Source organism: Ylistrum balloti, unplaced genomic scaffold (genome assembly GCF_031769215.1).
Source record: "Ylistrum balloti isolate Yb309-2 unplaced genomic scaffold, AGI_CSIRO_Ybal_v1 Utg371144, whole genome shotgun sequence".
NCBI classification, from domain to species: Eukaryota; Metazoa; Mollusca; class Bivalvia; order Pectinida; family Pectinidae; genus Ylistrum; species Ylistrum balloti.
Window position 1 is genome coordinate 727,713 of NW_026782627.1, and position 16,282 is coordinate 743,994.

General features: G+C 37.6%; 1 pseudogene; it reads right to left on the minus strand.

Moving 5' to 3' along the window:
* Positions 1-303: 303 nt before the first annotated feature.
* LOC132561076 (uncharacterized) lies at positions 304-10,515 on the minus strand (annotated as a pseudogene).
* Positions 10,516-16,282: the final 5,767 nt, after the last annotated feature.

Genomic DNA, 16,282 nt, shown 5'->3' on the forward strand with positions numbered 1-16,282 from the left:
ACTCTAAATTGCAAACCAATGCTTCTTCTACACTGAGTTGGAGACCAGAACTCACCCATTTCTGGTCTATTGATAATAACAGTGTTCTGATTACCTGAGTTAGAGACCAGTACTGACCCATTTCTGGTCTATTGATAATAACAGTGTTCTGATCACCTGAATTAGAGACCAGTTCTCACCCATTTCAGGTCTATTGATAATAACAGTGTTCTGATCACCTGAGTTAGAGACCAGTTCTCACCCATTTCAGGTCTATTGATAATAACAGTGTTCTGATCACCTGAGTTAGAGACCAGTACTCACCTATTTCTGGTCTATTGATAATAACAGTGTTCTGATCACCTGAATTAGAGACCAGTACTCACTCATTTCTGGTCTATTGATAGTAATTTTGTTGTTATCCCCAATCACCTGGTTTTCTCCGCCTGGAAATGATAGATTTATGTTTTGTTCCTTAACTGAAAGACAAAAAGAAACATGATACATGAGGTAGAGTATTTTTACTTTTAGACAGAAAAGAAATTCTCAGACAGTATACTAGTGAGCTAATTAGCCTCCTAACTATCATTATGTCAGGAATTTTTTTATAGAGACAGCAAAGGTTCCATGCCAAAACAGATGTTCCTGATGGCAGGAATTTTGTCAAAGACAAAGAAAACAGTTCAATGCCAAATTAGAGGTTCCTGATATCAGGATTGTTGTCATAGAGACAGCAAATATACGATGTAAAAGCAGACGTTCCATCGAAAGCGTCATAGTATACACTTGGTTCACATAAAATTACAATCTCTTCGAAAGAAATGTAAACGTAATTATTGAACCATCCTGGTATGCATTTATACCCACTTTAAATGACAAAGCTTTGCAGATATTCATATTTGTAAATATAATTGCTTGCAGAGTTTTGTCATGTAAATACCAATATGCAAAGTATTGTTATGAAATTTGCATTCACCAAATTTCATGCCATTTGGTTGTAGGGAACTATAATTACTCTAGTTGTTTGAAGGCTTTAAAACAATTACCCACTCCAGTCATTTAATATGGCAATTATTTGACATCTTCATTCAAAATATAACTGCAAGGTTGTGACTTGTGAGCTTTGGCTGGCATCTGTCAACTGAGATAAAGAAGAAACTGTGACCTTAAATATGGGTCAATTTCATTTTGTCATTGCAAACATTGCAAGGATTTAATCTAGGAACCTATCAGCCAAATACCATACATCTGCACCTATAAGGTTTTAACAAATTTGACCCAACAGACCTTAGATATGGGTTAATGTCATTTCTGTCAACCTTCATCCTAGCAAGCAACCAGCCATTCGGTCTGTTGATTATTGAGAAGCCATTTAAATTGAAAAGCTGACATTGGAGGGAGGGAGAGAGGAAGGGATGGATGGATGGATGGATGACAGATGCTGTGTCACAGCATCAGCTCACATGGCTCAAAGTTGAGCTAATAAATGTGTCAGAAATCAATTTAAGAGAGAAACAAGAAAAAAAGGACAAAAATATTTGAGAGTGATCTTTTAGAAAAGGCCAAAATCAATCCAGATGCTATTTGGAAATACAGAAAACCAAGTTTGAAGCACAGATAATGTATTGCAGATCTCAACACAAAACAAAATGATAGACTAAGGATGACAGAGAAAAACAGACATTACAGCCAACTTTCTGTCTCTGTACAAGAAAAAGAATGTTCCACAGTTGTAACAGAAGGAAGTAAAAGTGGTAATGACTAACTTTGAAACATTTCAATTTCAACTTAACTACAAAATTTAACCTGTTTCAAATGTCCATGAATTTGACTAGATTAACATTGATCTGGACATATGAATACATCCTTTATAGATACAACATGAGGAGAGAACTCTTACATATGTTTGATGCTAAACTTTAAATAAAAGTTATCAAAACAAACTTCCAATTTACTGCCTGAAAATGAAAATCTCAAACAAGACTAAGAGGTACCTAAGGGGGTCTACTGAGATATTCTGCTACAGTATTGTCTAAGGTCTTAGTTTTTGATGCCATGGATACATTAGAAGGGTCACAACAAACTCCCATGACAATGCAAAGATGGCTGCTGCCCAGTTACAAAGAAGCAGGAGACATTTGTAGAGATCAGTATAAGAATTAGATATGTGGAACAAGTAATGTAAGGACTACAATCACTCATTATAGGCAGGTCCTCTTACACCTACATCCAGGAGTATTGAAACGACAACAATGATAGTCCCCAGGTACCTTACATCCAGGAGTATTGAGATAACAACATGGATAGCTACACCACCAAAGATGGACAAGTCCCCAGGTACCTACATCCAGGAGTATTGAAACGACAACATTGATAGTCCCCAGGTACCTTACATCCAGGAGTATTGAGATAAGAACATGGATAGCTACACCACCAAAGATGGACAAGTCCCCAGGTACCTACATCCAGGAGGAGTACTGAGATAACAACATTGATAGTCCACAGGTACTTTATATCCAGGAGTACTGAGATAACAACATTGATAGTCCACAGGTACATACATCCAGGAGGAGTACTGAGATAACAACATTGATAGTCCACAGGTACTTTATATCCAGGAGTACTGAGATAACAACATGGATAGCTACACCACCAAAGATGGACAAGTCCCCAGGTACCTACATCCAGGAGTACTGTGATAACAACATGGATAACTACACCACCAGAGATGGACAAGTCCCCAGGTACCTACATCTTTATATACTGAGATAACAACATTGATAGTCCACAGGTACTTTATATCCAGGAGTACTGAGATAACAACATGGATAGCTACACCACTCACTATTATTTTCAACCAATTCTTAAGGATATGAAAATACCTGACAACTAAATGAGAGCTCAGATTAATTCTATGTGTAATAAGGTAACAAATGTGATGTAGACCTGTTTTATATCAGTTATATACATATCAATGCATAATTTAATGAAGGATAATAAAAAATTTTATATAAATACCAGTAATATCTATGAGGAAGGTGTCATTACACAGACTAGAAGTTATGAACAGGTGGACAGATGCATTACCAGGTAGGCCTATATGACTACAAAGGCTAGACTGACATTATAACACAATTAATGAAAGAAGACAATTTTTAACTTGTGTCCTGTCTGGGCCTGAAACTAACCACCAAATCACCTTACCAAGAAATTCCAGACTGCCTAACAATTACACCAACATGACAACCCGATATATATATATAATATAATATGATACCTTTGAAAGAATTAAGGAAGCCTAAAGGAAGACAAGCTAGTAAAACCAACATACTGTTAGTTTTGACACACAACCCTGGTCACTGTAATATGGTTGAAATTGCCAAAAATTCTATCATCATATTACACAAGAGCACAGAGATGCGCGATCTCATTAAGCCATTGGATATTCTTCAAAGTAAAAGACAATCAAATAATTTGAAGAAAATGCTAACCGGAGCTAAATTTGATGTCAGTGACCAGCGCGACTATGTCGTTTCGAAATGCGGGGATACCAGATGTGGAACATGAAAACACATCAAAGAGAGTCATTCCTTAACACTTAAAAATGGGAAAGTAATTAAACCAAACAGCGATTGCAAAAGCAGAAATCTTATTAACTGCATTACTTGTCCCACTTGTCTTGAAAATGACATTGGACAGACAGGAAATGCCCTATCCGAAAGGGTTCGTGTCCACAGACAACAGATCCGCACACCAGAAACACGGAATATACCGTTGAGTGATCATTTGGACAACTGTGGCAAAGGACACTTTTGGATATTACTGTTCTACAATATGTTAAAACCTACAATGTCAAAGCGAATCAGCAAAGAAGACTTTTTTGTTAAACTGTTCAATCCGTTCCTCAACAGACATTAACGATTGCACTGGGACTATTAATGTTATTAACTCCCCTTTTATTGAAACAATAAGATTACGTCTAAAATAAAGGTTACTATGTAACGTAATTCAAACGCCTGAAGATGGCCACAAGGCCGGTAAACGTTAGCGATTTCATACAATTTTATTTGCCATGTTAACTTTCTATATGTATGATACACAAAGCTTTTATCTTTTTTGAATTATACTATCTACATTTGTATATGCAAAGTTTTACTATTAAAATCATGGGCATAGGTTAGATAAAAATGGTAGTGAACTACTGTGTTTTTAATTGTATATATATACATAATCAGGAAATACTGAGGGTTGTGCCTTGGCCTACTGAGGGTTGTGACTTGGCCTGGTTAGGGTTGTGACTTGGCCTACTGAGGGTTGTGACTTGGCCCTACTGAGGGTTGTGACTTGACCCTACTGAAGGTTGTGCCTTGGCCTACTGAGGGTTGTGACTTGGCCTACTGAGGGTTGTGACTTGGCCTACTGAAGGTTGTGACTTGGCCCTACTGAAGGTTGTGACTTGGCCCTACTGAAGGTTGTGACTTGGTCTACTGAAGGTTGTGACTTGGCCCTCCTGAAGGTTGTGACTTAGCCTATCTGTTGCCATAATAACAGGAAAAGTATCTACATGGAGAGCTTTCCCATAGCTAAATCTACTATTTCATTACTAGTCTGATAACTGTACAAAGTTTCAAGTAATCTTGAATGGTTTCAGAGCATTGGTCTGGAAAATGACCTTCCACAGATGGACAGACAGACACGTTTTGTGGAGAATAAAAAGACTGAGATAATTTGGAAGAATGGAATAAGACCATCTACTATAGGTACACAACCAGAAATGCAAATATATAAATGTAGGCAATCCATTATGAAAGAAACATCACTTTCACTTAACACCATGATAGTGCTAACAAAAACAGAATGTGAAAAAGATATTGGTATAAAATTTTCAACTTCATGGAGGAAACGTTGTTTCTGCCACTAAACAAAATGCTAGATCTTCAAATCATTAGAATTAAAGATGTTGAAAGTGCAAAGGTGAGCAACAAAACAGCTTCCAGGACCAAAGAACTTAGCTGATGAAGATTGATTAAAGGAACTAAAATTGCCAACACTTGATTTCATCAGATCGGCAGGGACAAGATTGAGACATACAAAATAGTGAGTGGTATATATATGAAGAGGATACAAACAGCATTCTCAAGTCATAAAACAGTGTTACAAGTAGCGCAAGGACAAATTCAAACAAAATTTATTCACAACACACCAGAATATGTAATCAGCGCTCAACACACAAATGTAATAAAAAATTGTCCAGAAAAACTACAGAAAAACAAGATATGTACTTCAACTATAGAGCTGATATAAAGCCACACTTGGAAGTGACAGAACAACGAGAAAAAGTAACATGAAGTTTTGTGAAGAGGTATCATTGAATCCTTGTACTAGAAAACAACTAAAGTAACCAGATAATATATGTAAGATATGTATGCCTCACCCGCCAAGGCCTTGACCTTGGACCCCTGAAACACTACAATGTCCAAAGTATACTTAATCTACATTTGTATATGCAAAGTTTGACCAAATTCCATGAAAGAATGGAGTTGCTAAGTGTTTAAATTGAATCAGTTGATATTTTTCTATTTATAGCAAGAGCAAACTAAACCTTGACCACAGGCTCCTGTAACACACTGATGTCCAAGGTATATTCATTAACGACCTTTGCATAAAATTTTACCAAAATCTGTCACAGAATGAAGTTGCTAGGTGATTATATTGAATCGGTATGACATAGGATGAGAGGAGACAGGACGGACATGGGCAATAATGTATGCCTGCTCCTCCCCCATCCCTATTTTTATGGAAGAGTATCAAGATAAATATGGAAAGCAACTCAAAACATCACATAACAACTCATTAATCAATAAGAGGAACATGGGCCTTAACGGTTATCTGACATAAAATACAAGATTTCAAATTTTGAACTTATTTCACCTGGATTTAAGGGCACTCAGCCACCACCTTGAAAGTTGGTTAAGATTATTTATTTCAACAAACTTCGTAAACCTTCATCCCAGCATGCTACAGGCCAAATATCATCACCTGGTTATTCAGAGGATGTTTGAAGTAACAAACTTTGGTCAGTGCCATGTCATGATCATTTCATGCAAGTTTTGGCACAATCGCACTGGTGGAACTTGAGAAGAATTTGAAAATGTGTTTTCAAGATGGCAGCCATTTTGGATTTAGGACCAACCCAAAATTAACAAACTTTGGTCAGGACCATGTCATGATCATTTCAGGTAAGTTTCAGCTCAATCTCACAGGTAGAACTTGAGAAAAAGTTGAAAATGTGTTTTCAATGTATTTTCAAAATGGCGGCCATGGCGGCCATGTTGGATTTTGGACTGACCCAAAATTAACAAACTTTGGTCAGTGCCATGTCATGATCATTTCATGCATTTTTTGGCTCAATCACACTGATGGAACTTGAGAAGAAGTCGAAAATGTGTTTTCAAGATGGCAGCCCCCCCCCCCCATCCAGTTCAAAAAAGACTGTCAAAAGAGGGGAGGGGGCTTATATGCGAGTAACCCCCCTGTTCGTCATAAGGAACGATAACTTGGCCTGTCATAAAAAATAACCCAAGGCGAAAATAGGATCAATAAATTTATTAACAATATAACAAAATATACTAAATAGCTAATCCTCCGGACCGAATCTTCCGAATAGGAGAGTCTCGTCATCAAACTCGTCTGAATCAAATAAGATGCCGTGGGCCCGTGTCGCATCAAGTACCTGCTGTAGGACCTCATCGATCTCGCGGAGGTCCATGCCGACATCCTCACGAAGACGGCGCAACATCCTAGACAGTTACAGGCCACACACCTTTTACTCTCTATTTAACGACATTGATATGGCTTGGGACTGAATATGTCACAGTCTTCTCAACACGTCAAAGCGACACTGTTGTTTTAGCGTGTTTTGAGCGAGGCCCTCTCGCTCAGTCGCTGTGATTGTTAGCTAATTATCACCAGTTTAAATAACAACAAGAGGCCCATGGGCCTTAACGGTCATCTGACAAAAAGCAAGCCAAACCTAGAAAGTGGGTTGAGGTCATTCATTTGAACAAACTTGGTAGCCTCTCCTCCAAGCATCTTACAGGCCCAATATCAGCACTCATGGACTTTTGCTTGTTGAGAAGAAGTCGTTTGTATATTTTAACATATTTGACCCCTGTGACCTTGAAAGTGGGTTGAGGTCATTCATTTGAATAAACTTTGTAGGGCTCCATGCCAGCATGCTATGGGCCAAGTATTAGCCCCCTAGGCCTTCTAGTATTTGAGAAGAAGTTATTTAAAGATTTTGACATATTTGACCCCTGTGACCTTGAAAGTTGTTCAAGGTCATTCATTTAACAAACTTGATAGCCCTTCATCCCAGCATGCCACAGGCACAATATCAGCAAAGCCTTTTGGTTATTGAGAAGAAGTTGTTTAAAGATTTTAACATATTTGACCCCTGTGACCTTTAAAGTGGGTCAAGGTCATTCATTTGAACAAACTTGGTAGTCCTACATCCCAGCATGTCACAGGCCCAATATCTACACTCTGAGCCTTTTGGTTAATGAGAAGAAGTTGTTTAAAGATTTTAACAAATTTGACCCCTGTGACCTTGAAAGTGGGTTGAGGTCATTCATTTGAATAAACTTGGTAGCCTTCCCTCCCAGCATGCTACAGACCCAATATCGGCACTCATAGACTTTTGCTTATTGAGATGAAGTCCTTTGTATATTTTAACATATTTGACCCCTGTGACCTTGAAAGTGGGCCAAGGTCATTCATTTGAACAAACTTTGTAGGGCTCCATGCCAGCATGCTATGGGCCAAGTATTAGCCCCCTAGGCCTTCTAGTATTTGAGAAGAAGTTAATTAAAGATTTTGACATATTTGACCCCTGTGACCTTGAAAGTTGTTCAAGGTCATTCATTTAAACAAACTTGATAGCCCTTCATCCCAGCATGCCACAGGCACAATATCAGCAATCTGAGCCTTTTGGTTATTGAGAAGAAGTTGTTTAAAGATTTTAACATATTTGACCCCTGTGACCTTTAAAGCGGGTCAAGGTCATTCATTTGAACAAACTTGGTAGTCCTTCATCCCAGCAAGTCACAGGCCCAATATCTACACTCTGAGCCTTTTGGTTAATGAGAAGAAGTTGTTTAAAGATTTTAACATATTTGACCCCTGTGACCTTGAAAGTGGGTTGAGGTCATTCATTTGAATAAACTTGGTAGCCTTTCCTCCCAGCATGCTACAGACCCAATATCGGCACTCATAGACTTTTGCTTATTGAGATGAAGTCCTTTGTATATTTTAACATATTTGACCCCTGTGACCTTGAAAGTGGGCCAAGGTCATTCATTTGAACAAACTTTGTAGGGCTCCATGCCAGCATGCTATGGGCCAAGTATTAGCCCCCTAGGCCTTCTAGTATTTGAGAAGAAGTTATTTAAAGATTTTGACATATTTGACCCCTGTGACCTTGAAAGTTGTTCAAGGTCATTCATTTAAACAAACTTGATAGCCCTTCATCCCAGCATGCCACAGGCACAATATCAGCAATCTGAGCCTTTTGGTTATTGAGAAGAAGTTGTTTAAAGATTTTAACATATTTGACCCCTGTGACCTTTAAAGTGGGTCAAGGTCATTCATTTGAACAAACTTGGTAGTCCTTCATCCCAGCATGTCACAGGCCCAATATCTACACTCTGAGCCTTTTGGTTAATGAGAAGAAGTTGTTTAAAGATTTTAACATATTTGACCCCTGTGACCTTTAAAGTGGGTCAAAGTCATTCATTTGAACAAACTCCATGCCAGTATCCTCTGTGCCAAGTATTAGCCCCCTAGACCTTCTAGTATTTGAGAAGAAGTCGTTTGAATGAAAAGTTTACGGACGGCACACGGCGGACGGCGCACGGCGCACGGCGGACGACGACGGACGAAGCATGATGACTATAGGTCATCGGACCCTTCGGGTCAGATGACCTAAAAAAGTGGTCACCTGTGAACACTACAAAAACAAGTCCCCAATAATTACACCTGGCGATTACATGTAAGTACTGCTTTATCGTCACACGTGTTGTTTTTTTTTCGAAAAAAGGGGGGGGGGGCTTAATTGCGAATACCCCCCTATTCCTGGCAAAGACGAAAAAGTGGTGGAGGGGGGGCTCATTTGCAGGAGGGGGCTTATTTGCGGTGAAATACGGTACATATATCATAATTGATAGTACTGATGAGAGGCAAACAAAAATTGATAAAGTCTATGTATTTATCATTGCACAAAATGGAAAACAAATGTCCACAGAACTGATTGTTCAGTTAGATAACAAATATGGTACAAAACAATTTAGATTTAGGTGGAATAAACATACCTTGCAGAAATGTAACCCCTCCCTGAGGATAAGCAGGCACAACTGTCCCTGTAGTCCGTCCCTGAGGATAAGCAGGCACAACTGTCCCTGTAGCCCCTCCCTGAGGATAAGCAGGCACAACTGAGGATAAGCAGGCACAACTGTCCCTGTAGCCCCTCCCTGAGGATAAGCAGGCACAACTGTCCCTGTAGCCCCTCCCTGAGAATTTGGAGGCATCACTGTCCTTGTAGCCTGTCCCTGAGGATGATCAGATATCTCTGTTGCTGTAGTCTGTCCCCGAGGATGATCAGATATCTCTGTTGCTGTAGTCTGTCCCCGAGGATGATCAGATATCTCTGTCCCTGTAGTCCGTCCCTGAAGATGATCAGACAAATCTGTCCATGTAGCCCGTCCCTGAGGACGATCAGACATCTCACTCCCTTTAGACTGTACCTAAGGATGATAAGAAATTACTATCCTTGTAGTTATCTATCCTGTTATTACCTCTTTGGCAAGTGAATTAATCATATGATAGCATCCATAAACCTGAGATAACAAACTTAAACTATCTGAAACGTAAATGGTCATGTATCAGCCATTTCTTTTTTCTGATTAGCATAAAGATTAAAAAAATATCGGAAAGTAGGAACCAAGGGAAACCTACATAAGTAATACAAGAAAGAACCATGCAGTACTTCTTTAGAAATAGCAATAACAAACTTTCATAGTCAAAATCCAAGATGGCCTTCTGTCAACAATTTTGTTTCGCAGATCAATCCATAATCAATCAGGCATAACTTGGGACAAAGGAGAACCTACAGATGAAATCTAAGAAAGATCATAAAGTACTCCTCAAGAAATTTATGGAAATAAATTTTTATCATTGATTGAAGACGGATGCATGGCAATTCGAACAGTCCACAATCTAATGATGTTGGACTAAAAGTCCAGGTTTATGTCTCACCTGATCATCCTTGCAGCGAGGGCCTGGGTTGGGTTCTATCCCCTGTGTCAGGAGTAGCTGGTTAATGAATGAAACAGTTCCTGGCCATTGATCACTCCTAACTAGCTCAGATCTCACACTGGCAATAGCTTTACAGAGGTAATCTGTGTTGGACAGTACCTGGTCTGTGTTTCTTGGTACAAAGTTTCCAATACGGGCTCTGTACACTGCTAACTCCACTCCCATTTTTTTCAAATGTTACTCTGTGTAGCAAAGACAACAGTGATCTATAAATATATACCGAGGTCTAACCACTAAGACTGTTGAAGGTCTGGTGCCACAATCCAACAACTCATTTATTTTCATGTTTTTACTGACTTGCTTAGTGGTCACATGTAAAAAATTAAGATTTAAGGAAACTATATAACGACATCAATATTCTTATGAATTTGTATAAACTTGCATTGTCTCATTCAGGAGTGTGCAAGTCTGAAAATTTTAAACTAGACCAACAATTTTTTTAAAAGCCTTGGAAAATTTTTACTATCCCCATTTTTCTCAAACAAAACCATGCTATCTTACTATTATTTTAGATACAAGGATAGAGCTAACATTGGAGTCTGTGCTTAGTTGATCTTGGTGGCCTTTACTCATCAGCTGGATACCTGAACGTATACAGGTGTATTGTGGTCTGACAATGCCAACTAATCGGTGAAAGTGATCAATACATACCAAACGAATTGAAGAAACCTACAGAGAAGCTGTTGTGGTTTTTTACTCTGTATTGATTACTATTATATTGTTGCACTGGTTATAAGTGAAGATACATATTTTGGTGTTGGTCAGTTTGACTTGAGTATAATTTTCAGAAATCGGATTTTCAGTCAACTAAACCAACTTTTTTTCTTTTCAAATATTCAAAGTCAATACTGCAAATATTTTTGAATAGGCCTAACTTTTTCAGGCCTTACCTCCTAATGCCATTTAGAAATGTTATTAAATCTTATCAAAATTTATTGTGGTTACATTAATTTATATTAAACATATCTTTTTCAGGCCTTACCTCCTAATGCCATTTAGAAATGTTATTAAATCTAATCAAAATCTATTGTGGTTATATTAATTTTTATTAAACATATCCAAATTTAATGAATTTTGTATGAAATAAAAATAATAATAATTTGGTTTAAGTCATCTGTTAGAAGATATTTAATTCAAAAGACTCAGACTTTCATTGATAAATGGCTTCCACTCTGCTATGAACTGTTTCAATGGATTGGAAAACCTTGTGTTATCTCATATATTTTTAGAAGCAAAATTCAGTAATGTGAATGTACCAACAGTAGCTATATTTGGCCAGAAATTTTAATAATTGTTTTTAATGCATCAAGACTGGAATTAAGTCATTTTGTATCATTGGAATTATGATGACTTTAGGGCAATTTGAATACAAAGACAATGTTTCTCACTAGCCCATAAGCTAGTAGTGGTCATAAATCAACCAGCTGACCTGGTATTTCCCTAGCATAGGATGTCTGCCTAGTGGTACACCTCTGCCACTGTATCTGGAACAAGTATTAAAAGCAAGAGGACCACATACACTTTTTGGAAAACTTATTCTTTACTGGTTCAGTTTTTATTTTTTTTGAGCATCGTGATACTTGTTGATGATAATAAGCAATTGACCTGAAAGTTTGTTTTTATCTAAGTGTTATCACAACTAACTTTGCAATTTCAATTTACAAAATTAGTTTACAGTTAACAAACCAACATCTGAAATTTTTACCAGTAATAAACACATGTAAAAGCACAAATACAATATTCTATTTTCATCAATACCAGGTATCTGCTAGTTTTAAACAGTACACTGTAACTATACATTAATTTCAGATGAAATGGGAGAACTTGCTTCAGGGCACAGTGCACTTCTACATTCATGTTTGATGACTGTCATTTAATTCCTGTACAATTTAACATTTTATGAGACAGCTGCAGTCTCCCCTTTAGTAAAATATCAAAATAGAATATATTACAACATATTGTCAGCTAGATAATCTTTCTACTATTGGTAAGGGATGGTTTTATTAAAGGGTCAAAAGTGATCAGCTTATTTTCAGAGGGACATCTTGAACTAGAGAATTTAAATTAAAGCCTTAAATTACAAAGTACATGTTTGACATTTCCATTAAAGTAAAATATTCTTATTTACTATTTCTGTGCCACTTACATCCTTGCTTTTACAAATGTTTATCATCCATGTTAAACCAGCACTTATTATTCTCAAGACGAATTTAAATCAAATCAACCACTTGAATTTAAAGACCTAAACATTTTAATATTGTTTTGTGTGTTAAATCAGTTGAACTTGTTTATTGATGTTAAATTGTGCTTACCCTTGTAGTCCGACATTTTAAACCTCGCATTTCCAACAATCTTTCCTGGAAATTTCTCGTTCTACTTTCATTTTCAAAAAGTCGTTGAATGAAAAAAGAGAGAGAAAAATGCCGCGGTAGATAGGAAAAGTCATGCAATATTCCCTAATCATCGTCACCATATACCATTTTCATCATTTGCTACCATGCCAACATCGTTATTTCAATTTTTGTAAACAAAGTTACGGAAATCAGCACTGCAGGACGGACAAGACATTAGTTTTACATTGATATGAGTAGAATGTGATCTGCTGCTTAAAAATGCTTTACGTGAACGAGGTAAATGGAAAAGCTGTTTTGACAGCTAGCTGTTACATAGATTTCACGATATGGCCTCAGACCCAGTTAAGTTATCTATATGCTCTATCAAAGGAAAAAGAAAAATTGAAAAATTTCAAAGCTTTGCAATTAATCTGGTTTTTTACACCATAATTAAAGGGGAATGTTAAAAACTACAAACTATCGAGCCTACTCACAAAACATGTTCTGCCACATCGACAGACCTAGAAACGAGGCAAAAGAAAAAAATCCTCCACAACAATAGATATTGTACACCAATCTCGAGTAAAACATATGTACATATACATTATGGCTAAGTCTGGTAAAAATATTTACTGATTATAACCGACATGAAATTTCATTTTGCACTACATTTGTGTAGAACGACCCGGAAATGAAACAGTGGTTTTAGGCCTGTATACATGTGTGGTTTTGAAATAACATGTTTTCTCTATTTTATTATCCAATAGGATAAACAACACAAAATACCAAAATGTATTTAACGGCGACAGAGGCATCGCGACTGATTTATTAAACAAACATGTAAATCATACACTAATCTGTTACAAATACACAATATACAAAGTATGTATATATATGTCACGCCTTTCATTAATAACAATTACATTTTACCGCAACAGAAACCCCACGCAGATGAACTTATATTACATTTTACCGCAAAAAAAAAAAACAAAACAAAACAAAACAAAACAAAAAACAAAAAAAAAACTCAACGTCCGTGTGTCCCTACCTGTGCCGTCTCAATGACACGTACAGGTAACACGCGACAGCACGGCCCTAGTCTTGATTTGCACGTGCAAATCATACACATAGCGCCCCCTACTGGCGACTCATACCACAGAGAAAATAATTTCATCCTAATTCCAACTCTTCAAATGGTTTTCAAATGGTTGAAATTATATTTTGCTTTTGTAACAATCCGTCTGGGTTTCTTTTGCCAGGAGCGACAAGACGACTAAGACCCGTTTAGTTCTTGGCAACGTTTATTCATCCGGGAATTAAAATCCTTGTAAAATATATTAAAAATAAATACAATTACAAATCACACACGAACGCACATGACCTTCTTTTCAATACTGGAGCTGGGGAACCAGGAGTTAAAGGGAAATAGATACGGATTAATAGCCGTACAGCGAGGAGAGACAAATAGATGTAGATGTGAACAGGTGCTCGGAAAGCTGAGAAGTGCCTAGACAAAGACAGGACAGAAAGAAAGAAAAGAAGAAGGCGCGAAAAATCAGCGTGGAGAACGTGTCTCCTACCATGTCAGGGGTCAGTCAAACTTGTCAAGTCAGCACAAATGATGGACAGGTGATTGACAATACATACACAATACGTCACAAACAACACACCCATTACAGGTAAAACGAAAGTGGACAAGACGATCACGTGACAACGAATCACATGACACCACAAAACGAAAATAAACAGTCACGTGACAACGTATGCCACGGATGTAAATACTGAAAATACTCAGCGCTACACTTTACAGGTTATGTTGTTTATTGAAGACGAAGTTGTAAACTACGGAAACGTATTAGGCTCAAGTACGATAATATTTTACGTGATAACGAAAATATAATATCTGGCGGCCACTACATAATGATCTGGCGGCCGCCACTTAATGATCTGGCGGCCGCTACATAATGATCTGGCGGCTGCCACTTAAAGATCTGGTGGCCGCTACATAATGATCTGGCGGCCGCTACATAATGATCTGACAATTGCCTTTAAAGATCTGGTGGCCACTTTTTTTTTACTTTTTTTTATTTAAATTAATAAATTTAAATTAAATGGCGGCCGCCATTATGTAGCGGCCGCCAATCATCTGGCGGCCGCTACATAATGTGGCGGCTGCCATCTTAAAGATCATTATGTAGCGGCCACTACATAGCGGCCATGATCATTATGTAGCGGCCGCCAGATCATTATGTAGCGACCGCCAGATCTTAATGATCATTATGTAGCGGCCGCTACATAATGATCTGGCGGCTGCCATCTTAATGATATGGCGGCCGCCAGATCATTATGTAGCGGCCGCCAGATCATTATGTAGCGGCCGCCAGATCATTATGTAGCGGCCGCCAGATCATTATGTAGCGACCGCCAGATCTTTAAGTGGCAGCCGCCAGATCATTATGTAGCGGCCGCCAGATCATTATGTAGCGGCCGCCAGATCATTATGTAGCGGCCGCCAGATCATTATGTAGCGGCCGCCAGATCATTATGTAGCGACCGCCAGATCTTTAAGTGGCAATTGCCTTTCATTATGTAGCGGCCGCCTACTTATTTTTTTTATTTCTTTTTTTATTTGAATTAATAATTTAAATTAAATGGCGATCGCCAGATCATTATGTAGCGGCCGCCAGATCATTATGTAGCGGCCGCCAGATCATTATGTAGCGGCCACCAGATCATTATGTAGCGGCCGCCAGATCTTTATGTAGCGGCCGCCAAATATTATATTTCCGTTATCACGTAAAATGTTACCGTACATGAGCCTAATACGTTTCCGTAGTAAACCAACTTTGATGATATTTGATCGAAAATAAAATGTCTTTATCCTTTTATTAACCATACCCCATTCAGAAGCCAATATTACCTACATGTATACGGTTACCATGAAGCATTGCTATTGTGCATAAAATTGTGACAGGATTTCCAAACTATCATATTGTCATAACAAATTGTCACTTGACTTCATAATAACGTGGTTTCATTACGATAAATAAAAAGTTGAAGATTTGAGAGAATTTCAATGAATTAAAAAAATGAAGATGTTAAGATGAGAAAAACATTTTAAAAAATAAAACAACTGATAACTTTGTTAAATTGAAATCTCGGCCATCTGTTTTTTCGTATTCAAGCAGAGTAGTTTTTCAACATTATCCTTGACACAGACACAGTTAGGGTCATTATGTACTTAGCAGGTGTTAAGTGGTCAAGGGGCCAAGGGTTCGCTGGGGTAGACTGAAGTTGGGATCCACCTGAAAGTATCAAAGAAAGCATAAAGTGTACAAGCATCTACAACTACAACTGATTCTGCATGCTAAGTATTCACGAATTCTTAAATAATATCAAACTATATAAATTATTTGTTTCATTTTCTGATTTCATACTTTTTACAGCTGAAAGAGACATTTTCAAAAATTTTGATGAAATATTGCATTTCAAAATCCTATAATTTGGAACTAAACTAATTTCTAAAATCTAATATTGCAATCATATACAGTCAAAATATAATGCGACTTAAATCAAATTAAAAGCGCTTCAGCATGTCT